This window comes from Dromiciops gliroides, chromosome 5 (assembly GCF_019393635.1).
Source record: "Dromiciops gliroides isolate mDroGli1 chromosome 5, mDroGli1.pri, whole genome shotgun sequence".
Classification (NCBI taxonomy): Eukaryota; Metazoa; Chordata; class Mammalia; order Microbiotheria; family Microbiotheriidae; genus Dromiciops; species Dromiciops gliroides.
This window is the reverse complement of record NC_057865.1, coordinates 54,510,999-54,534,545: the sequence shown is the minus strand read 5'-3', so window position 1 is coordinate 54,534,545 and position 23,547 is coordinate 54,510,999. Positions and strand designations below refer to the sequence as shown.

Sequence of the window (23,547 nt, the reverse complement as noted above, 5' to 3'; positions counted from 1 at the left end):
GGGATTTAAGTGTAGGTTCTCCAACTCCAGAATTAGTGGCTTTTCCACTGTAGGAGGCTGCCTCCCTTCCTGGCTGTGCATCTCTTTGAAAATATCTTTTGTGGGTTCTGGACTGTTTTATGCAACTGTTTCCTTGGCGCACAAGTATTTTGCAAACAATCGGATAGATTGAATTATTAATTTTATAATTTAGCGCTTAGTATAATACCTGCCGCATACCTAAATGGTGCATAATAAATGCATGTTGGTAGAACTCTAGCAGAATTTTGTCTTCTAAGCATCGGAGTCAAGAGGAATTTATTAAGTGCCTGTTATATGTCAAGCAGTGTGCTGAGGGCTGGGGATACAAAGAAAGGCAAAAGATAGTCTCCCTGTCCTCAGGGAGCTCCCAGTCTAATGGGAGAGACAACACACCAACAACTCCATACAAACAAACTAAGATGACCCCTAGCTTGGGAACTTGGGTAATTGGGAGGGCAGTGGCACCCTTATCAATAATAGTGAAATTAGGAAGAGGGATGGGTTTGGGGGAAAGAGAGAGGAAGATAAGAAGTTTATTTAGTTCATAGGACACCAAGAATATGTATTCTAGGCCTACCACTTGCCTTCTGTGAACATTAAGTAGCATAGACTCCTTCATCTTGGGATCTCAAAGCAACATTACACATATTTGATAAAAAGGAAGTTGCTATCATGAACCACTCTGAAGTGGCCTTGTCATCATCATCGTTATGATTGTGGTTATAATATACCTTCTGAATGTTGTGCTTGGCACCATTGGCCCTAGACAGAATCAGGACAGTGCTTACCCACCTTGCCTTTGGCAGTCCATCAGCAAGGAACAAACTGCCCTAGGGCTACCTAGAGACCCCCCAGCGGTTCCCCATGGAAACCTGTTCTTTTTTACTATCTCCTTCTCTGAAGTTCCATCCCTTCTTCCTCCTGACCCACAATAATAATTCAGTCTATTCTACAATTCTTAATGCTTTGTTATAAGCTGGCTGTCAGAAAGTCCTAACAAGTCAAACTTCAACTACCCTTTGTAAGTATATACTGTATGAAGAGTGCTCCTATTCTTGGCTCTGGAGAAAATATTATATAAGGCCCAGTCGATTCCTCCTGGAGTATGCAAATAACTGAGACAACATAACTAATTCTTCTTAAGATCTTGATGAAAGCAGCTTAAACTGCAGTCTCTTACAAAAGGCACAGCAAAGGCAAAAGAATGAATCTTAAATTTTACAGTTTCAGGAACTGTGGCTGATAGGAAAGGGAGAGAGATTCCCTTTCCATTTGTGAGAGAATATGAACCAACGTTTACATTTCTTCAGGCTGTTTAGGTCAGATGGAAGGGCACAGTCACTGATGTCTCAGACATCAGTCTATAGGACCAGTTTAGCCACCGACCACTGGTGCCATCAAATCTCCTAAGATTCTAAGGTTTAGTGGCACCACAAGGAATGGGACTCCATCACAGGACCCATTTTCCTAAGGAGAGTGGTGAGGTAGCCCTGTCCCACATACATGTTGCTACCAGCCCCAGGCAAGAAGCTAAAACTCCCACAGAAGGGTCAGGCAGAGCCTTCTACTTTATCACTGTGAGAAGCCAGACATCTAGGTAAGGAAATAACCCTATGCAGACAATGCCCCGGGCAGCCTGAAGCTTACTTGTGCTCTCTCAGGAAACAAAAACCAGAAAGTCAAGAAGCCAGATATCACAGGAACAGTAACCATTTGCTAAGAAACCACTTAAAATGCGCTTGTCATATGGTTTGACCTCTTTAGTCTTTTCCAACTGATAATAGCATTCTATGGGGTGGGCGTGGTCTTAGGAGCTGGCATGCATGTGCCTACTTTATCAGTGATGGAAATAGAGGCACAGTTGCCCAATAAGTCATTCTTTGTGCTGGCCAAAAACACTTTGTTACCTTCAAGTAGGAAAGGAAATGAATTTTATTTTCATTCAGTATGTAAGTATCTTTGCATCTAATTTTATTAAAGGTTAAGCCAGGGTTCAGTCTCCTACATAGATACTCTACTTAATTAAGTTATATTTAACAATGGCCCAACTGTTTATGCAGTCTCTGCATAGGTTGGCATACTTTTCTAAAATTTTATTTTTTAAAGTTTCTTTTTCCTTTCCTTTATTTTTTTAAATAATAAACATTATTTATAGTTTTGAGTTCCAAATTTCCTCCCTCCTTTCCTCCCTCCCTGAAGCAGTAAGCAGTCAGATGTGGATTATACATGTGCAATTATGTAAAACATGACCATATTAGTCATTTTGTACAAGAAAACTTGAATAAAAAAATGAAAGAAAGTGAAAAATAGCCTGCTTCAGTCTGTGTTCAATAAATATCTGTTCTTTGTCTGGAGGTGGATAGTCTGCTTCATCATTAGTCCTTTGGGATTGTCTTGGATCATTGTATTGCTGAGAATAGTTGTCATTTACAGTTCTTTATCAAACAAGATTGCTGTCACTATGCACAATGTTTTCTTGGTTCTGCTCACTTCATTATATATCAGTTTCATACAGGTCTTTCTAGGCCTTTCTGAAATCATCCTGCTTATCGTTTCTTATAGCACAATAATATTCCATCAGCATCATATACCACGGCTTGTTTAGCCATTCCCCAATTGATGGGCATTCCTTTGATTTCCAATTCTTAGCCACCACAAAAAGAACTGCTATAAATATTTTTGTACAAATTGGTCCTTTTTCTCTTTTTCGGGATGTCTTTGGGATATAAACATAGACTGGCATTCTGAGATGTTCAGAATATGGAGTGTTTTTTTTTTAAAGTGGACAAGAAAAAGCATTATTCTTGATGAAGCTTTTATAAGGGAAGGAAGGAAACAGGTATTTACTAAACATCTACTTAGCACTGTGCTAAGTACTTTATAGATATTCCTCATTTGATTCCCACCACAAACCTGTGAGGTAGGTGCCCTTCTTATACGCATTTTATAGTTGTGGAAACTGAGACTAGAAGAGTTTAAGTGACTTGACCATGGTTATACAATTAGTGTCAGAGGTTAATTTTGGACTTGGGTCTTCCTCACTTCAGCTCTGGCATTCTGTCTGCTGAGAGCATCTCTAGATGTTATGATAAACCTAAGACTAATCTTGATTAGTCTTTAGTGCTCAAGATTAGTTATTTCTTCCCCCAGTTCCCCTGAATCAGAGTGATGGAATATATTGCAATTTCATTGCAAAGATGAAGAGGTGTAACTCTTTTTCATAGAAAACCGATATCTTCATGTAGTTCTCACCTTGCCTTCCATCTTCCTAACCAATGCATGGCCTTCCTTCCAATCTTCAAAATAGGATTTGTGCTAGGACTTTTCATGGGAGGCTTTTGACATTAATCGGACCAGCCATGGTATCTCTCCTTGCTCTGTTGGCCACAATCCTTTTTTTAAAAAAATATCATTTTTTGTCTTTTTTCTCTCCTTTCTTACTGTAATCAAATACTTCCCTTCAGATACTTCCACCAACTTTTTTTTTTTTATGGTCTGGCAACTCCACCAGTTGGTAAATTCTGAAAATTTGTGAGTGTAACTATTGAAAAAAAAAAGTGGCTGAAAATCCCCTCTACAAAGATGGCACCTTGGGTTTCTAATGACTTGGTCTCCCTCTCCTGTCATGTGGAATATGAATGCTAATGCAATTCTGTTTCAGGCAATCAACAAAGTGAGGAATAGAGGGCTCCCTGGGAAGCCATTAGCAGCATTCCAAAGGAAAGTACAATCTACTGGGGTGTTTCTGGATGCTTTTAGTCTTAAAGAATGAGAATAGTAACAAATAGATTGCTACAATTGCTTAAATGAGGAGAAAAAAATCAATTTATATCAGGGTGGCAGACTGCATATTGTTTCTGTTTTTGGACTCACAAGTCATTTAGGCTCACACTGCAATTAATAATAAATCATACTTGTGAGTTACTTAAGGGATGATGTTAGTAGAGGCTGAGCAGAAATGTTGACGGAATGCTGAAATATAACTGGAAAGTTTGATAGCTGTAAATGTTATTCATGGTATGTTCTAATTAAGCAACAAGAATGAAGTCTGCTTACAGATCCCACAGTTGATTCCACAAAAAGGTTTTGCCACGTAGTCTTTGAAGACAGACTCATTCTCGTTTATGCTCGATTTAGCATCATGGTAGAGAGTAGTGACATCTTGGTGCCCGGGAAACAGTGCCAGACTTGAAGCAGAGGCTCTGGTTTCCAGTCCCAACCACTTCTTCCTTGTCACTGGCTGCCTCTGAGTCTTAGGTTTTTCATCATAAAGTTGAAGAGGGTTGGATGGAGGAGAGATGAGCTAGGTGATCACAGAGTACCCTTTCACCTCCCAATCCTGCCATCCCAAGGACAGATGGGACACCATACTGTGTGCAGCATTGAATATCTCATCACCCCTGGGAGTCCACCGAGAGGTCCTCAAGGCTGATTGGCATCTCTTCAGAATTGCTTTTCCCAGCTCCGTCAGAGGCACACCAGGCCCCTAGCTTAGTTTTTCTCTTCTTTCTGCTAGGGCCCAACAAGGCGGGATCCAAGCCCAGTGAGGATGAATGTTGTTTTACTTGCCTCTGTACAGGGATGCTGACAACTTAATGCATTTCACAGTCCGAGTGGAGCCAAATCAGATCCGGAGTCTGGTAAATGTTTGGTATTTGGAGTTTGATTCTAGGTGACATAGTTTGAGAAGGACATTCATGAGCTGAATGGCATCCAGAGCAGCGTAGTGAAGGACCTGCCACCCATACTGTACAGGATTGGTTGAAGGACCTGGAGAAGGGAAGACTTGGGGTTAGGGTAGGGGTAGAGCACAAAGGCCTTCTTCAAGTTTCTGAAAGTCCTCTAGAAGGTGGATTATTCTTGTTCTACTTGGGCCCACCCAAAAGGCAGAATTAGACTTTACAAAGAGGCAGATGGAGTTTTGAGATAAGGACAGTTTTCTCCAAAGTTAAAGCTAACCAGAAGTATCTGCTTTTTTTTTTTTTTTTTTTTTTGGTGAGGCAGTTGGGGTTAAGTGACTTGCCTAGGGTCACACAGCTAGTAAGTGTTAAGTGTCTGAGGCCGGATTTGAACTCAGGTCCTCCTGAATCCAGGGCCGTTGCTCTATTCACTGCGACACTTAGCTGCCCCAGAAGAAGTATCTGCTTTGAGAAGTAATGGACTCTGTTTTACATCAGGTAAAGATTGGCTGGTCACTTGTTAAGTGTTTCAGATGTGCTGGAGGAGGGATGTTCATTCAGCTGCAGAAAGCCTCTGAGGGCCCTTTCAGCTCTGAGATGCATTGCCCTTCTGTAGCTGGGGAAGCAGGTTGCTTGCTGAACGTCACTTCCCAGTGCTTTATGTCTCAAGAAAATTAAATCACTGCTCGTAAATGTGACCTTTTAGATCGATGGCCTTCAGATAAACTTGGTCTCCTAAAAAGTTTTACTGTGTAATGTAAACATTAAAAAAATGCACATATATATCCAGCAAGCAGAGCACGCAGAAGACACACATTTGGCAAAATGTCTGGGATGTTGTAAACGAGGGCTGGTTTAAGAAGTAATTTGTGACGTGGTCCATGGAAAGAGACTCAAAGGTACAGCAGTTACTGGGGATGTTCTAGGGTGTGCCCATTACCTAGTTGCCTCTGATCCAGCTTATACTTCCTAACCCTCACAATGACCATAAAAATCTTTAGAGCAAAACAAGGGGCAACGCTTATGCCAGCGTTTGGAATGCTGTCCCTGGGCTGATTTGCATGAAATCAGGATTGCTTGTGATGCATCCTCTTGAGGCATATTTATTAGATTTCTATTTAAATTTACACCCTCTGTGATAAAACGGCATTTCATGGCACAAATACTAAAGGGAAATGATTAATTAAAATAGGTAACAGAAGCAGCAATCACTGTATATTAAAGTCAAGAAAATATCCATTTTAAAACCTTGTAAGAGTTGTTGCTGGTCTCAGTAGGGCCAAGAGGGCACTCCACCAGCAGGAATACTGTCTGGAAAAAGCCCTGCCTTCAGATCACTGTATGGAATTGGGGAACTAGTACTTTAAGCTTTAAGGGGTTTTGTGTTTGTTTGTTTTTGTGTTTGTGTGTGTGTGGGGGGGGGGCAATTGGGGTTAAGTGACTTGCCCAGGGTCACACAGCTAGTAAGTGTCAAGGGTCTGAGGCTGGATTTGAACTCAGGTCCTCCTGACTCCAGGGCCGGTGCTCTATCCACTGCTCCACCTAGCTGCCCCTAAGTTTATTTTAATTGTGATATGATGCAAAGACACAGGAGAATCTTAGAAAGAGCCATTCAGATCATGTAGTTTTCCATAGATCTTTGTGGAGAAGGCCAGAGGCATACAGTTCATCAGGGTGGGATGAACTCTAGTATCATGCTTCCATTTTTATAAGAGAAGACAAGCGTGAATCTGTGTTTTCACTGCAGTTGTATTGCACCACGCTTCTGAGAGACAGCATGGTTGTGTGGATAATGTGCTGGAGAAAGAAGAAAGTGGAGTTTGAATTTCACCTCCACCTCTTACTAGCCATGTGATCGATGACAAGTCAGTTAATGTCTTTGAGCCTCAGTGTCCTCATCTGTAAAGTGGGGATAATAACACTTCACAGGGCTGTGTTGAGGCTTTAATAAGTTTAAATTTATATATATACATACATACATACATACATAAAACATGCATATACATATATATGTATGTGTGTATGTGTGTATATATACAGACATCTATTTATTTATTTGTTTATTTATTTATGCCTCAATGCAGACCATAAGGTGTTATTATGCTGATTATGGCTTTAATAGTTATTTATATATATTTCATTATATAGATACAAATGGTGATATATACAAATGGTAATATATACTATATAGATACAAGTGGTGATATATATAAAAGTAGTAGTTATATATTATATATTAAATGGTGATATATATTACATATAGTGATAGATATATATATAAATGGTTAGATGTAAAATGGTAATAATATATATAATGGTTATATATATTATATGTATAAATGGTGTGTATATATGTATATGTGTGTATGTATGTATATATGTGTATGTATACATATATGTGTGTATATATATGTATATAAACTATGTAGCTATTATTTCTTATGGCTAAGAATCTTGCCTCATATTTCACTGGAATAATTGAGACCATTTGCCATGAACTGCTCCTCATCTTACATCATTCAGATACCTTCTGCCACTGCTTCTTGCTTTCCTCTGTATTACATGAAGAGGTATCCCTCCTTGTTGAGGCAAAGCCCTTCTCCATACACAAGTGATTCCATTTCATCTTGGCTCCCACAGCAGATTGCCCACTCTGTCATCCCAACTAGTTTACTAATCTTCAATTACTCTTTATTGTCTATTGTATATTGACTGCTTCCTTAACTACCTACAAACATTCCCATGTCACCCCCATCTTTTTTTTTTACAATGCCTATCAATTAATTAATTTGTTTATTCATTAATTCATTCATTTTTATTTGTTTTTTCATTTATTTATGTATTCATTCATTCACTTATTTATTTGTTCATTTGTTTATTCACTCATTTATTTATTTGTTTGCATGTCTGTTTATTTATTTATTTATTTATTAGCAGGGCAATGAGGGTTAAGTGACTTGCCCAGGGTCACACAGCTAGTAAGTGTCAAGTGTCTGAGGCCAGATTTGAACTCAGGTTCTCCTGAATCCAGGGCCAATGCTTTATCCACTGTACCACCTAGCTGCATCCACCCCCATCTTTAAAAAAAAAAGAAAAAGCCCTCACTTGATCAGTCCATCCCACTAGCTTTCTTTCTATAATTCCTCTTCATTTTGTGGCTAAACGCCTTGAGAAAGACCTCACAATAGATACTTTTACTTCCTTTCCTCTCACTGTCTTATTAACTCTCCTACAGTCTGGCTTCAGATATCATCATTGAACTGAAATTACTCTCTTCGGAGTTACCAATGATTTCTTAGTTGCCAATTCTAGCCAATCCTCATCCTTGACCTCTCTGCAGCCTTTGACACTATAATTCACTCACTTGTTCTTAATACTCTCTTCTTCCTGAGTTTTTGCAACTCTGCTCTCTCTTGGTTTTCTTCCAGTTGCTCTTTTTCTATCTCTTGTAGAGCTTCATCTATGTTTTAGGGCAGCTAGGCGGTGCAGTGGATAGAGCACTGGCCCTGAAGTTGGGAGGACCTTAGTTCAAATCTCATCTCAGTCACTTACAAGCTGTGTGATCTTGGGCAAGTCACTTAACTCCAGTTGCCTTAAACATCTGAGACCATCTTCAGTCATCCTGGTATATATCTTGCTACTTGACCTTGCACAGTCCTCCCTCACTTAAATCCAATTCAGTGTAAGTCATGACATCCCCCCCCCCCCCCCAGGTCTCCCAAGGCTCTGTCCTAGACCCTCTTCCCTCATCCCCCTATACTATTCATCTTCCACAGTTTTAATCATCATCTCTATGAAGATGATTCTCAGATATACTTATCTAGGCCAAGCCCTCTCCCTACCTTCTAGATATCTCAAATTGGATGTCCCATAAATATCTTAAACTCAACATGTCCATAACTGAATTTATTATCTTTCCCCCTGTGATGAAATAATGAGATTTAGCAGATATTCAAAGACCCACCTGGGGATTAATCTAGACTGATTGAATCAAGGGAGAGTGATTAGCTGCTGATTAGCCTACTTCAAGTTAACTGGATTGTAATCACACCTTGAGAACACCTTCAGAACCAATGGATTTGGAGGATGCCAACCAATCAGCTTGAAGCAGTGTGTAAGGACGCCTCTGTTCCAGACCTATAAAAAGCTTCCACAATCAGTTTGCTGGAGAGAGTTCCTGATTAAAGCAGGCTCCTGGCGGAGGACTTGAGGAAGAACCCAACCAGGGTTCTGGAACTCTAGGCTAGATAGACCTTTTCTTAACTTTCTGAACTCCATGTTAATACCTGTATGCTTTAATAAATGTTTAATGCCCAAAGACTAGTGCTGAAGCTTCTAATTGAAGGTGATCACACAATATAGATTTTAAACATCACCCCCCAAAACGCTCCCCTCTTCCCACCTTCCCTGTTACTATATCGGGTACTGCTATTCATTCTCCCAGTGACTCAGGCTCACAGCCTATGTGTCATCCTTGACTCTTTCCTCTCATGCCCCCTCACCCTCCATATCCAGTATATTGCCACGTTGGTTGATTTTCTGTTCATAACATCTGTCATCTATGTCTCCTTTTCTCCTCTGACACTGCTACCACCTTGGTGCTGGCCCTCATCGCCTCATGCCTAGACTAGACCAATAAATAGCCTCTTGTTTTCTGCTTCAGTCTGTTCCTCCACCTAGTGTCAAATTGATCTTCCTCAGTTAGGGCAGGTCTGACCATGTTACCTCCCCGTCATTAAACTCCAGTGGCTACGTATCACTTCTAGGATTAAATATAAAATCTTGTCTGGCATTCAAAGCCCTTTCATCTACCACACTTCTCACCCTGTCTCAGCCTTTACCATGTGTCTTGTGAAGCAGTGACCGTGGCCTCCTTGCACCCAACACTCCCATCTCCCAACTCTGGCCCTTTTCACTGACTACCCCCCCCCCAGATCCCCCTACCTGGATTCTTGCCCTTTTCATCTCTACCTCCTGGCTTCTTCCAAGGCCCAACCAAAATCTCACCTTCTTTAAGAAGCCTTGTCAGACCCTCCTTAATGCTAGTGCCATCTTTCCGTTGCTTGCCACCACTTTTTCTTATTTGTACGTAACTGTTTACATGTTGTATCCCCCATTAAATTGTGAGCTCCTTGAAGACAGGGACTCTCTTTTGCCTTTCTGTTTCTCCAGCCCCCAGCACAGTGTCTGGTGCATAAATATTTATTGACTGACTGGTGATTTTTCTTAATATACTTTGGAATGAAATCAGAACAGGAAATAAAACTGAGTCTAATATGATATAAGGATGTGTGAATGGTGATCTCTCATGCTAGTGCTCTATGTATGCATCAGCACAACAATTAAAGTAGGACTTTATAATCCCTCCCCCAAATGCTAGCATTCTCCATCTCCCACTACCTTGTATTTTATTATTTTGTCATTATTCTCTTCATATTTTTGTTGGTCACACAGATGTACTTGTCCCTGAGCTCCCCCCACCAGAACATAGGCTCCTTTGGATAGGAATCGTTTTATTCTTTGTACTTTTATCCCCAGTGCTCACCACAATGCCCAATGTGTCGTAGGTTCTAAATAAATGCTGATTGGTTGATTGATTATAATTTTATGCTGCCATTACAATGGTAAATGTTACAGATCAGCCCCCAGAGAAACCTTGCATGCTCGTATTGTACACGAGTTGGGCCCAGATATGGCATGGGTTTGGTATTAGGGTGAGGCTAGATTCTGTTTCTTAGGTTACTTGCATTCCAGAACAGCTCTTCTAACTGTCTTTCTCTGTCCCTGTTGATCCCATTGCAGCATGTATTAAGTAGACTGGTGTTGGCCAACCTGATAGGGTCTAAGGCTTGAAAGAGACATTTCAAATCATTTAGCTGCACCAGCTCATATTACAGATGAGAAAGCAGGCCCAGAGAGTATATGCGACTTTTGCAAGGGCACACGGGGGTGGGGGGGGTGGGGGGGGTGGGGGGGTAAATCTTCCGCCACCAAATCCAGTTGTCTCTCTTGCCCGGCCATGGTGTGGTCAGTAAGAAATGCACTTCGAGGTTCTGAGTGGGAGAGACTTAATTTTAATCAATCTCCACTCTGTTTGGAGGCTAAGGAAAGAACGATGCTTGGCTCAGGTGAGGAAATGGACCAAACTCCCCTGGCTGTTTAATATGGACTGTAAATTATATTACTGACCAACCTTAGTCCGGATTTCAGTACTTAGGAAGAAGCTTTCTGATAGGCTCATGGCTGGGGTCTATTTTCTATAAGTGACAATGAGCGTGTCCAATAATGGGGCCAAATTTGCCTATTGAATTTGGTCATATTTTAAAGTAGCTCCTAAGGAGAAAGATTGTTTCCTAGTGATTTAGTGCTTACAGAATTGCAGCTGCATGGGAGAGCTGGCCATGTTGGTGGTTTTGGAGAGAAACATATGTGGTTCTTTTGCAGGTAATAAAATGGAAAATCCAATTTGCAATCGCAGACTAAAGCCCTGAGTGATATATGATCTTCATAGCAGCATCGGTCAGAGGGTTAGTGCTAATCACAGAGCTGGCTGGCTTCCCTTGTGGCCTGCGCCTCAGAACTGAATAGTGAACAGTGTGAATCGGGGTCTCGGAGACAGCCGGCATCTCTTCCGACAGACCACTTTCTAGCTTATTAGATCCTCTTTGTCACAGTGCTTAATCCTGCTGCCTGATCCTTGTTAGAACACCACCGGCGTGTGCTGCTCTGGCTCCTAATAAAGGAGCTGGGGGGAGGCCCCTAACTAGGAGCACTGGAGCGTGAGGCAGTTAGGCGTTGCAGCCTGAGTGACGGGGGCGAAATGCTTCCTGCATGTTATTACTTAAAAGGGAATGTGCCTCCGACAGCTGATAGATGAGCTTTGCTGAGGTAATGGTGACTGGTGGATAGGCCAGTAAGAGATGGGTGTCATCTTCTCACCCGGCATAATGGGCCGGCTTTACTCTAATCATGTTAACCCCTTCCTGGTGGCGCTCAGGGCCTGTTAGATGGCGGTACCCTGTGAGGGACAGGGATCCCAGTGACGGACTGGTCTCCCCAAAGGATGACAGCCACATGTGGGCAGCCAGTGCCATATTACACTGGGGTATAACCTCTGACACTAGAATGAGCACGTTCTGTTTCTCCACAGCCCACTCATAACTCAAGAGGAGGTGAGGTTCACTTTGGCCAGATGACTGGTATCTGCTGGGAGGTTTGTCAGGAATCTTGGGGGTGCTTTCTGCATCAGCCCTTCCTTGTGCCCCTTAAGGAAAATCCTATTCTTCCTCCCATTCAGGCACCCCAGGTTCTGCTGCTCTCAGTGACACCTGTGCATTATTGTACCCAGATAAACAGAGTGGGGAGCATAGGGGAAAATGGGGTGTGGTAGGAGGTTGAACAAGTAGCAGGAGCTCTCAGCTCTGCTGCTAACTAGCTGTGATTCTGGGCAGATTATTCTGCCTCTTCTTGCCTCTGTTATCTCTGAAGCCGTGAATGACCAAGCATCTGTCAGCACCTACCATGTGGCAGGCACTAGGGCAGGGGCCACCGGAGCAAAGACAAGTGAAGCAGTCCCTGTCCTCACAGAGCTTACATTCAGCTGGAAGAGGCCATGTGTACGTATAACGAATCTGCCTTGCTCTCTCTGCACTGTGAGACCCCTCCCTTATTTAAGCTAGGCACAAACTTGATGAAGGGGAATTGGGAGGGGGAGGCTCCGGCAGCTGCAGGGTTCTGGAAAGGCTTCCTTGGGCTGAGCTCTGGAGGACCGTGGGGCAGTGAAGGAGACGAGGGAGTCCGTTTCTGGCTTGGGGACAGCCAAGGGCCCTCCCAGTTCCAGCACTCCAAGGTGCAGGGTTCTGTGGGTCAGGATGAGCTGAGATCCTTAGGCCACTGTGAGAGGCAGCGTCTGCCCCCAGCTCCTCCTCTTTTCTGCACTTAGGCCGGATCGGAAGGTGATAGCCTTCCTCTTGCTGAAGGTTGTCTGGCTGCTGTCTGGGATCTCCCCTGTGCTCCTGCTGGCAGTGGTGCAGCGTGGTCCCTGGTGCCACTTCTCTCCAGGCTGACAAGGCCCAGATTGAGACATCATCCAGGACTGGCAGGTCTGCCCTGGGACAAGCTTCCCATGGTTGAAAGTGGCAGTGAACACATGACTGACCTTTCTTGACATCATCCCCCAGGAGCCAATTACCAGACAGACTGATGTGGGGGCAGATCATCCCTCTAATAGCATTACCTTAAGAAGAGATAGTATGAAGCAGCAATGTGGGGTAGTGAGTAGAAGACGGACCTAGGAATCAGGAACACCTGAGTTCGAGTCCTGCCTCTGACCTAGCCTGGCTCTGTGAACACTGGGTGAGTCATTCAATGTCTCGGTGCCCAGACAGCTACCGAGGATTTTCAACCCCACAGAAGGGACTGATCAGCCTTGCTAGAGGGAAGTTTCTTTCCAGGCCGCTCTCTCATGTAAAGTCACGAATAGGAGCCAAAAAAATAACATAGATGAGGGTAGGAAGTCTCCCAATTTACAGTCGGGTTTTCTTTCCAAATCAGTTTGTAGCTTGGGTTTTTTCAGAATTACAATGCATTTTTTAATAGAAATAACATAATGAATAGTGGTTAGGTTCCTGGCCTAGGTCTTGACAGCTTTCTCCCATTGTAGCTTGATTCCAGTGTTACTGGTGGGTGTCTTAGTTCTGGATCTTGTGCCACAGAGAAGAGAACTGCACAAGAGTCCCTTTCCTTCTTTCTTGGGGGCCTGCCTGCTTCAGGCAGAGTTTGCAGGTAATCTTTCTTTCAGCATATGCCTTCCCCCTTTCTTCACTCTTGGTACCCTTCTCTGATAATAAGGGCCTTCCTGCTGCTTTCAGGATGATACTGGCTGTGCCTTTTGGGGTGGTAGAAAAAAACACTGGGCCATGATTTGAGGCCTTCATGCACAAGAGAAAAATTCACCTTATTTCTCTGAGCCTCAAGTTTCTGTAATACAGCAACTATGTGGAAGAGTGGATAGAGTACTGGGTAGGAATCAGGAGGCTTCAGACACTTACTAGCTGAGTGATCCTAGACAAGTCATTTCACCTGTTGACTCAGTTTCCACAACTCTAAAATGGGGATAATGATAGAACCTACCCTACAAAGTTGTTATGAGGATCAAAGGAGATGATACTTATAAAAGTGTTTAAAGAACACCTGTATGGGGCAGCTAGGTGGCTCAGTGGATAGAGCACCGGCCCTGGAGTCAGGAGTACCTGAGTTCAACTCCGGCCTCAGACGCTTGACACTTACTAGCTATGTGACCCTGGGCAAGTCACTTAACCCCAATTGCCTCACTAAAAAAAAAAAAAAAAAGAACACCTGTAAAAGAGCTTTAAAAAGGGATAAAGATTTAAAATTATTTTATAGAACTAGAAAAAATAATAACAAAATTCACCTGGAAAAACAAAAGGTCAAGAATATCAAGGGAAATAATGAAAAAAATGCACAGGAATGTGGGCTAGCTGTACCAAATCTGAAGCTTTACTATAAAGCAGCAGTCATCAAAACTATCTGGTACTGGCTAAGAAATAGAGTGGAGGATCAATGGAATAGGCTAGGCACAGGAGACACAGTAGTAAATGACACTAGTAATGTAGTGTTTGATAAACCCAAAGACTCCAGCTTCTGGGATAGGAACTCAGTATTTGTCAAAAACTGCTGGGAAAACTGGAAGATAGTATGGCAGAAATTAGGCATAGGCCAACATCTTACCCCTTATACTAAAATAAGATCAAAATAATAGGTGATACCATAGGTAAATTAGGAGAGGAAGGAATAGTTTACCTTTTAGATCTTTGGAAAGGAGAACAGTTTATGATCAAACAAGAGATATAGAATATTATGAAATGCAAAATAGATTATTTTGATTATATTAAATTTAAAAATTTTGTACAAACAGAAGCAATGCATCCAACATTAGAAGGGAGGCAGAAAGCTGGGAAAAAAATTTTATAGCAAGTGCTTCTGATAAAGGCCTCATTTCTAAAATATATAGGGAAATAAATCGAATTTTAAGAATCCTAGTCATTCCCCAATTGAGAAATGGTCAAAGGATATGAATAGGCAGTTTTCTGATGAAGAAATCAAAGCTATCTATTCCCACATGAAAAAATGCTCTAAATCACTATTGATTAGAGAGATACAAATTAAAACAACTCTGAGGTACCACCTGACACCTATCAGATTGGCTAATATGACAAATAAGGAAAATAATAAATGTTGGAGAAGCTGTGGAAAAATTGGAACACTAATACATTGTTGGTGGAGCTGTGAACTGATCCAACCTCACACCTATCAGAGTGGCAAATATAACAAAAAGGGAAATGTTGGGTATTGGAGGGAATGTGGGAAAACTGGAACACTAATCCACAGTCAGTGGAATTGTAAATTCATCCAACCATTCTGGAGAGCAATTTGGAACTATATCCAAAGGTGTGCACACACGCGTGCGCGTGTGCGCGTGTGTATGTATGTGTGTGTGTGTATGAGGGTATGTATGTATGTATATTTAAAACTGAGCATACCTTTTGGTACAGTAAAAAACTAGGTCTATATCCCAAAAACATCCCCCAAAAGAAAAAAAGACTTATTTGTACAAAAAATATTTGTAGCAGCTCTTTTTGTGGTGGCTAAGAATTGGAAATCAAAGGGATGCCCATCAGTTGGGGAATGGCTAAACAGGCTGTGGTATATGATGGTGATGGAATATTATTGTGCTATAAGAAATAACAAGCAAGATGCTATCAGAAAGACTTGGAAAGACTTGTATGAACGAATGTATAGTGAAATGAACAGAACCAGGAGAAAGTTTTGCACTATGACAGTTTGATGAAGGACGGTGAATGATTTAACTCTTCTCAACAATACAATGATCCAAGACAATCCCAAAGGACTCATGATGAAGCATACCATCCACCTCCAAAGAAAGAACTGATATGAACTGAACACAAACTGAAGCATGTTGTTTTTCATTTTCTTTCATTTTTTCTTTTATTCTAGTTTTCTTATACAAAATTACTAATATGGTAATGTTTTACGTAATTGCACATATATAACCTATATCTGATTGCTTACCAACTCTGAGCGGGGCAAAAGGGGGAAGGAAGGAGGGATAGAATTTGGAACTCAAAACTTTAAATAAGTTTTTTGTTTTTTTTTTTTTAAATGGGAGAAGGGGCAAGACTTTGAAGAAAGACTGTTGGGGATATGTTGAATCTTAGTTGTCAGTGTCCTATCAATCTGAAGGTATTGAGCAGGTACTGAAAGTATAGAACTCAAATATAGAGAAGTTGGGGAGAGAAATATTAATTTGAGAGTCATTTTTGTATTAGTATGATAACTGAAGCCATAGAAGTAAATATGATCATTCAGGAGAAAAAAATTAGAAAGCAGGGAAAAGTCCAAGTAGAAAGTTAAACCATGAAGGCTAACCACAATTATGAGTCAGAAACAAGAACCAGGAGACAAAGGGCATGCTCATATGGGAGGAATCCCAACTTGTAATCATTCTGAATTATGATAATGCTAAGCCTCCTTCATTCCTACTATTTCTCATTCTTTCCCTTGAGATTCTAGGCCTCTTGTTTCTTGCTCTAAATGAATCTTGTCTTTATTTTGTTTTATTTCCATAGTGTTTACCTTTGGGGGTTGATTGATATAGCACAAAATATACAGATTTATCTCATATGGTCATTTTTATTAAATTAGTCTGGCTTAACCACAAACACTGAATGTCTTCAGAGCAGAAGTACATCCATTAGAGAACAGTATTCTGGAAGCTAACAGAGGCTAGGATATAAAAAAAGGAACGAGTACTTACATTTGTTAACTTTTTTCAAAAACAGGCATTGACTAAGAAAGGGCTGCTGGAGAGAGCACTCTCGGCTGATTAGTGGGGACAGAAACCACATTGAAGAAGGGAGTGAGAAAGGAGAGGCATTGCTTTCATACTAGGTGATAATGATAGGTCTCGTCAGTTCTGGGATTCAAAGGCTTCCCTACTCCAAAAGTATCTGCCACCCATCATTCTTACTTGAAATTACCATTTTATTAAAAAAAAAAAAAACCAAACCACCTACCATTATTTTAGTGAAGCTGAAGTCTGATTTTAAGAGGAAAGCAGAGTGATCGTGCTAAGTCAAATAAATGTGTAAATATTCGGTAGAGCAGGGCAGCTAGGTGGCAGGAAGACTCCTCTTCCTGAGTTCAAATCTGGCCTACGTGACCCTGGACAAGTCGCCTAACCTTGTTTGCCTTAGTTTCTCCTAAAATAAGCTCGAGAAGGGAATGGCAAAAGTGCTCCAATATTTTGCAAGAAAACCCCAAATGGAGTCATAAGAGTCAGAACCACTGAAAAACTACTGAACAGTAATTCAGTATAGCACCTTAACCCTCTGAGAAGGATTAGCATTTTAAAAAGATGATATTTAACCAAATGTCTGATTAATGATGTTCAGACAGGCTAACATAGGGAAAAAACCTATGGCCACATGGGAGCATATATTTTTGGTTATTAGAACTTTGCAACTTGTAGGTGGGCTAGTGCTTGCCCCTGGGTGTCTCTCCCTGAGATCTACATCTTTAAATTAAACTTCCTTCTGGCTATTTTTTTTTCCCTTTTTACTTTTTCCTGTCTTCTGTTTCTAAATGAATATATTCTTTAAAAGCAGAAAGCATGTTTGTTTGTTTTTTCAGCCTATATCTCATGGCACCAGAATTTCTAGTTTGTGGAATGGACACAGGGAAGGCAGAGCAGGGCATGTAAACTCTAGTTCTCCATAAGTAAGCAACTTGAATTGCAAACTATTAAGAGTTCATCATCAGGGAATCTCTTGTCTTTTCCTAGTTCCTAGCATCTTCAGTGTGAATAAGTAGGAGCATTACTATTTACCTTTGGTCAGTGTTCACTGTCATTGATAATGCATGGTATCTTTGAAAGTTGTGATCCCTATCTCCAGAGGGTTTGTCTTCTACTTAGTTGGAAAGACTCCTGGGTTCATATGTTCATTTCAGTATGTATGTGCTAAGTGACAGTGTCTAGTCACTAGTCCTCCAAGCTGAAAGCTTTTCATCTGTATACAATGATCCCTTCCACATCAGAGGTTTTGATAATATATTATGGCTCTACATAATAAATTAAATGGAAATTTGGGGGGAGTTTCCTGGAAGAAGCAAACAACAGAAGGCCGGCAGATGACACAGAAAAAGTTTAGAAACTCAGAAATCCATAAAATATATGAATAGTACTATACAATATCAACCTAGTTTATTTTTAATACCATAATAATTCAGACTTCTCTGGTATGAAGGGAGGGCCAAAAAATTTTACAGGAATTTTCCAGTTCACAGGACCCAGTGCCACTAAACCCCCTCAATGTAGAAGGGACAACTACAGTTGGTATAATGATACATGTGCTACCTAACAGAATTGTGGTAAGGAAAGCATTTTGCACTGTAAAAATTTGAATTGTTATCTAAGTGACTTATTCAGGGTCACACAGCCATTAAATATCAGAGGTAGGATGGACACCCAATACTTCTAGTTACCAAGGCTAACTTTTTGTCCCCCACTACAAGCTTCCCCTCTGACTCTGAGATACTATTTTGAAAAACCAGTTCATGTTTATTTCCTCCTTTGACTTGGAGATCATCTTTTTAGATAGAGGAGATGACCTAGGAAAGAAGCAGGGAGGGAAATAATAAAACAACATAAACAGATGAACTGAGACAAGATCATAAAATGTGGACAGATCCTAAAAGTTTGGGATGCTCGCTTTTATGGGTAGACAGCTTCATTCTCCAGAAAGGTTTCGGAATGATAGCAGAATTTCAGTCTAGATACTAACTCCAGCCCCATGCCTTTAAGACTAAAACCAAGAACAGCACAGCCAAGCAGAAAATCTGTAAATCCCAGATTCTACTCTCTGACTCATGAATTAGTAAATTGGAACTTGATGATTTAATTATGATGTTTAGCCATCAAGATAAGGAAATTGTTCATACTGATCAAAACGAAAATCAATAGCTGCTTATTAAAACGTATCTATTGGGGGCAGCTAGGTGGCACAGTGAATAAAGTACCAGTCTTGGATTCAGGAGGACCTGAGTTCAAATTCGGCCTCAGACACTTGACACTTATTAGCAATGTGACCCTGGGTGAGTCACTTAACCCCCATTGCCCCCCCCCCTCACTATATAACAGTTTTTAAAAATGTATCTTTCTGTACCTATCATGGATAAGACACATGATAGTTTTTTTTTTCGTGATAGTTTGATTGTTCTCAACAGTTCTGATACCTGATTTATCTTATACCCTCCAGAGCCACATCTTTAAGCCACAACACATCTGCATGTGAACATGACCCCTTTTCTTGCCAACGTCACTATTTTCTGTCCTTGTTACCACCATTCTTATTTTCCACATTCTTAAGCATGAGATTGGATTATCTTTGGTTTACCCAGATTATGTCACTGTATCTCTTGGATTTGTCCCATTCTGTGTTTTTTTTTCTCTCCAAATTCCTAGCACATTGGGTGCTTTCTATGGCAAACACGTGGAAAGACATGTACAATGTTACATGGGACAGGCAGGGCATAGGTAGCTTGGATCTGCATTGTTGGCAATACTTAGGGAAGACCTAGATCATTGAGATTAACTGGAGTTTTAGAATATTCATTGTTCTCCAAAGAAAGAAGAAAAGGACCCACATATACAAAAAAAAAAATATTTAGAGAAATTCTTTTGTAGTAGTAAGAACTGAAATTAAGAGAGTTCCCATCTCTTGGGGAATGGCTTAAAATAATATGAATGTAATAGAACACTGTTGTGCTGCAAGAAATGATGAAAGGGATGCTTTCAAAGAAACCTAGGAAAACTTGGATGGAGCAATACAGCGAGAAGTGAGCAGAATCATGACAGTAGTTTATGCAGTAATAACATTGTAAAGACAATGAACTTTGAAAGACTTAAGATCTCTGATAAATGCAATGACCTACCTTGATTACAGGGGACTAATGTGCTATCCATTTCCTAAGAGAGAGATGATGGATTCAAGATAAAGAATGAGACTTTTATTTTTGGATACGGATAATGTGGCGATTTGTTTTCTTGACTACCAATACTTATGACAAGGCTTTTGTTTTTCTTTTGTTTTTCTTCTAAGTGGTAGGGAGAGAGTAGGAGAGAAAGAAAATAAATGTTTTTTTTTTAAAAAATCTTTATTGCTTTCTTTTGTTTTTATTTTTATTGTTATTTTTAAAAAAATGAACCTTTGTCCCTCTCTATCCCTCCTGATCTCCTACTCCCATTGAGAAAAAAAAAATCCTCCAATAACACAGCTGCGCAGTTCAACCAAAGAAATCCCCACATTAGTTGTATCTAAAAATATACATCTCTTTCTGCATCTTGAGTTCACCTCCCTATAAAGAAGTGAGTGGCACATTTCATATTCATTCTTTTGGATTCATGTTTTATCATGGCAAGAGTTCCATAGTCTTTCAAAGATGTTTTTCTCTATAATGTTATCTTTTGTATAAATTGTTCTTTTACTTCTACTCTTTTTGTTCTGTATCATTTCATAAAGGCTTCCCACCTTCCTCTGAAAATGTCCATTTCATCATTTATTATGGCATAACATTCCATTATATTCAGATTCTACAATTTGTTTAGTCATTTCCCAAAAGGACAATCCTGTACTTTCCAGTTTGGGGCTATTATGAAAAGAGTTGCTTACAAATGTTTTTCTATATAAAACATCTTTTTCTTCTTTCTTTGATTTTTTTTTTTGGGGGGGTTAGGCCTTGTAATGGCATAGCTGGTTCAAAAGGTATGCACAATTTGGCAGCTTTTTTTTTTTTTTTTTTTGGTGAGGCAATTGGGGTTAAGTGACTTGCCTAGGGTCACACAGCTAGTAAGTGTCAAGTGTCTGAGGCCAGATTTGAACTCAGGTCCTCTTGACTCCAAGGCTGGTGCTCTATCCACTGCACCACCTAGCTGCCCCTGGCAGCTTTTTGATAATAATTCCAAATTGCTTTCCAGAATGTCTGGACCAGTTCACAGCTCCACCAACCATGCAATAGTGTACCTGTTTTCTAACATTTGTCATTTCCTTTTTTTCACATCCTTGACAATCTGATAGATGTGATACAGAACATTATAGTTATTTTGGTTCATATTTCCCTAATTATTCGGAGGTTTAGAACATTTTTTCCCATGATTGTTGACAATTTGGATTTTCTCCTTTGAAAACTACCTGATCATATATAGGGACATCTAGGTAGCTCAGTAGATAGAGCACTGGCCATGAAGTTGGGGGGACCAGCGCTCAAATCTCACCTCAGCATTTACTAGCTGTGTGATCCTGGTCAAGTCACTTAGCCCCAATTGCCTTAAACATCCAGGGCCTTCTCCAGTTACCCTGTGTACTTGCCATTGAACCCAGAGGGATCTGGAGGAGAGAGTGCGGTTGGTGACCTTGCACAGCTCTCCCTCACTTAAATCCAATTCGATGCAAGTCATGATATCACCTCCTGATGTCATGGTCCTCTTTGAGAACAGAGGACAAACAATAACTGATCATACCCTTTGACCATTTTTCTACCAGGGAATGTGTCTTAGTTCTTACAAATTTGAGTATTTTGGCTAAAAGGCTTTTATCAGAGAAACTTGGCACAAAGGTTTTTTTTGTTTTTTGTTTTCCCCCAGTTACCTATTTCCCTTCTAATTTGTATGAGATTTTATTATATTAGACTTAATTATATTAAATTTGTATAAAAACTTTATTTTTTTTTCTTTTAAAAATGGCAGGGGGCAGCTAGGCGGTGCAGTGGGTAAAGCACTGGCCCTGGATTCAGGAGGACCTGAGTTCAAATCCAACCTCAGCCACTTAACACTTACTAGCTGTGTGACCCTGGACAAGTCACTTAACCCTCATTGTCCCCCCTCCCCCCAATGGTAGGAAGGTGGAAAGGAGAGAAAATGAGTGTTAGCTAATTGAAAAATAAAAAGGGAAAAGCCACTTCTCAGAAATCTCCTATAATCTCTCTTATCTATGAAGTAAAGTTTAAAGTATTTTTCCTGGTATCCAAATACCACCTCTCCTTTCTTGTTTAATTCTGTTCCCATAACACTTTTAATAATTGAGCCAAACTGGAATATGTTCTGCCCGTGCACACACCCTGTAATCTTGCAGAAACCATGTTGTGTTTACACTGTTTCCTACAGCCTGAACTGTCTTCTTTGCTTATTGAATTCTCCCTCATGCAGCTCCTTTTAGGAATTCTTCCTTGATCCCCTCCACTACCCAGGCAGTAATGACCTTTGTTCAGGAACCTCAGAGGACACTTTGTGTTGTCTTGTGCTGATGTACTTATCAAGTTATTTTATGTGTTTTGGTTATTTGTGTTTATGTCTTCTTCCATCCTTTCATTCATTCATATTTTCATTGGTTGAACAAATCTTGTTTTAAAAATTTTTTTTCTTTTTTTTTGGGGGGGGGGAGGAAGCAATAAGGGTTAAGTGACTTGCCCAGAGTCTCACAGCTAGTAAGTGTCAAGTGTCTGAATCCAGATTTGAACTCAGGTCCTCCTGAATCCAGGGTTGGTGCTTTATCCACTGTGCCACCTAGCTGCCCCCCACACAAATCTTGTTTTATATACCTAGCTAGGCACTGTTGATACAATACCAAACATTTTTTAAGGCCCTGCCCTCAAGGAACTTACATTCTCTTGTTTATTACTACCATGCTATAAACTCCACGAGGAGAGGAATCACTAACACATTATTTAAATTTTGTACCCTTCTTAGCAACCAGCACAATGCTATCTCCATGCAAAATGCTTTATACATATTTATTGAATGGATTAAATGTGTTTTTAACCAAAAAAAAAATTTATGCAGTAGTTTTTGGTTGTATTTTTGTATTTCTTTCCTTTCCAATTTTCTTTATAGGCATGCATGTCCATATAAGAAAAATAGCCTTTGGAAACCTTAATTATTTCATTTTATGGAAAATAACCTGCATATTCTTTGTAGTAAATATTTTAAGCCACCTTTTTTGTTTTCAAAGTGCCGATTATAGGGGTGAAGTTTAGCAGTATACTTTCATACAAGGATGAAATTTCATGTGCTAGGTTACGAGTAGCAGCCAAGGTCAGCAATAGAGCCTTAGCATAGACCAAAGGTATGCCATTGTCTGTCTTGAGAAGATCGACAAGGCAGCATGGGTGTCCTTTTTGGACCATCGATGAACCAAGCCTCAGAAGTATCTTCATTCTACTGCCAAACGAAGCCACATACATTACTGTTGCCTAACTTTTCCCTCAGCCTCTCAAATGGTACAGGAGACATTTATACATACTGACTTTCTCCCCTTTCAGTTCACCTAAAAAAGATTCCGTGAGTTAACTAGCAGACTAGAATAGCCAGGCATCTTCACCAAATACTAGCTTTTGGAGGTGTCACTGAATTATGAAGACATCTTTGTTAAATAAGGGCCTAGATGTTTCCAGGGTAAAACCTTAACTGCTCACCTGACAAGATGTAAGACACATCACTGTGCTATACCAAGTGCTATACTTAGCACATCTGTACATTGTGAGGCTAATGAACCTACAGAAAATGTACACTGGTGGCATATTTACAAGAGGAGTATTATTGTTTGCCACTCAAACTACTTACTTTATTTCTTTTTTTTTGTTTTTTTGTGTTTTTGCAGGCAATGAGGGTTAAGTGACTTGCCCAGGGTCACACAGCTAGTAAGTGTCAAATGTCTGAGGCCGGATTTGAACTCAGGTACTCCTGAATTCAGGG

At 40.4% G+C, this 23,547-nt stretch overlaps 1 protein-coding gene across 1 annotated transcript in view; it reads left to right on the top strand.

Moving 5' to 3' along the window:
- The window catches only part of RSU1 (Ras suppressor protein 1), a 229,362-nt gene that overhangs the window by 86,002 nt on the left and 119,813 nt on the right, over window positions 1–23,547 (top strand). The window lies entirely within an intron of this gene.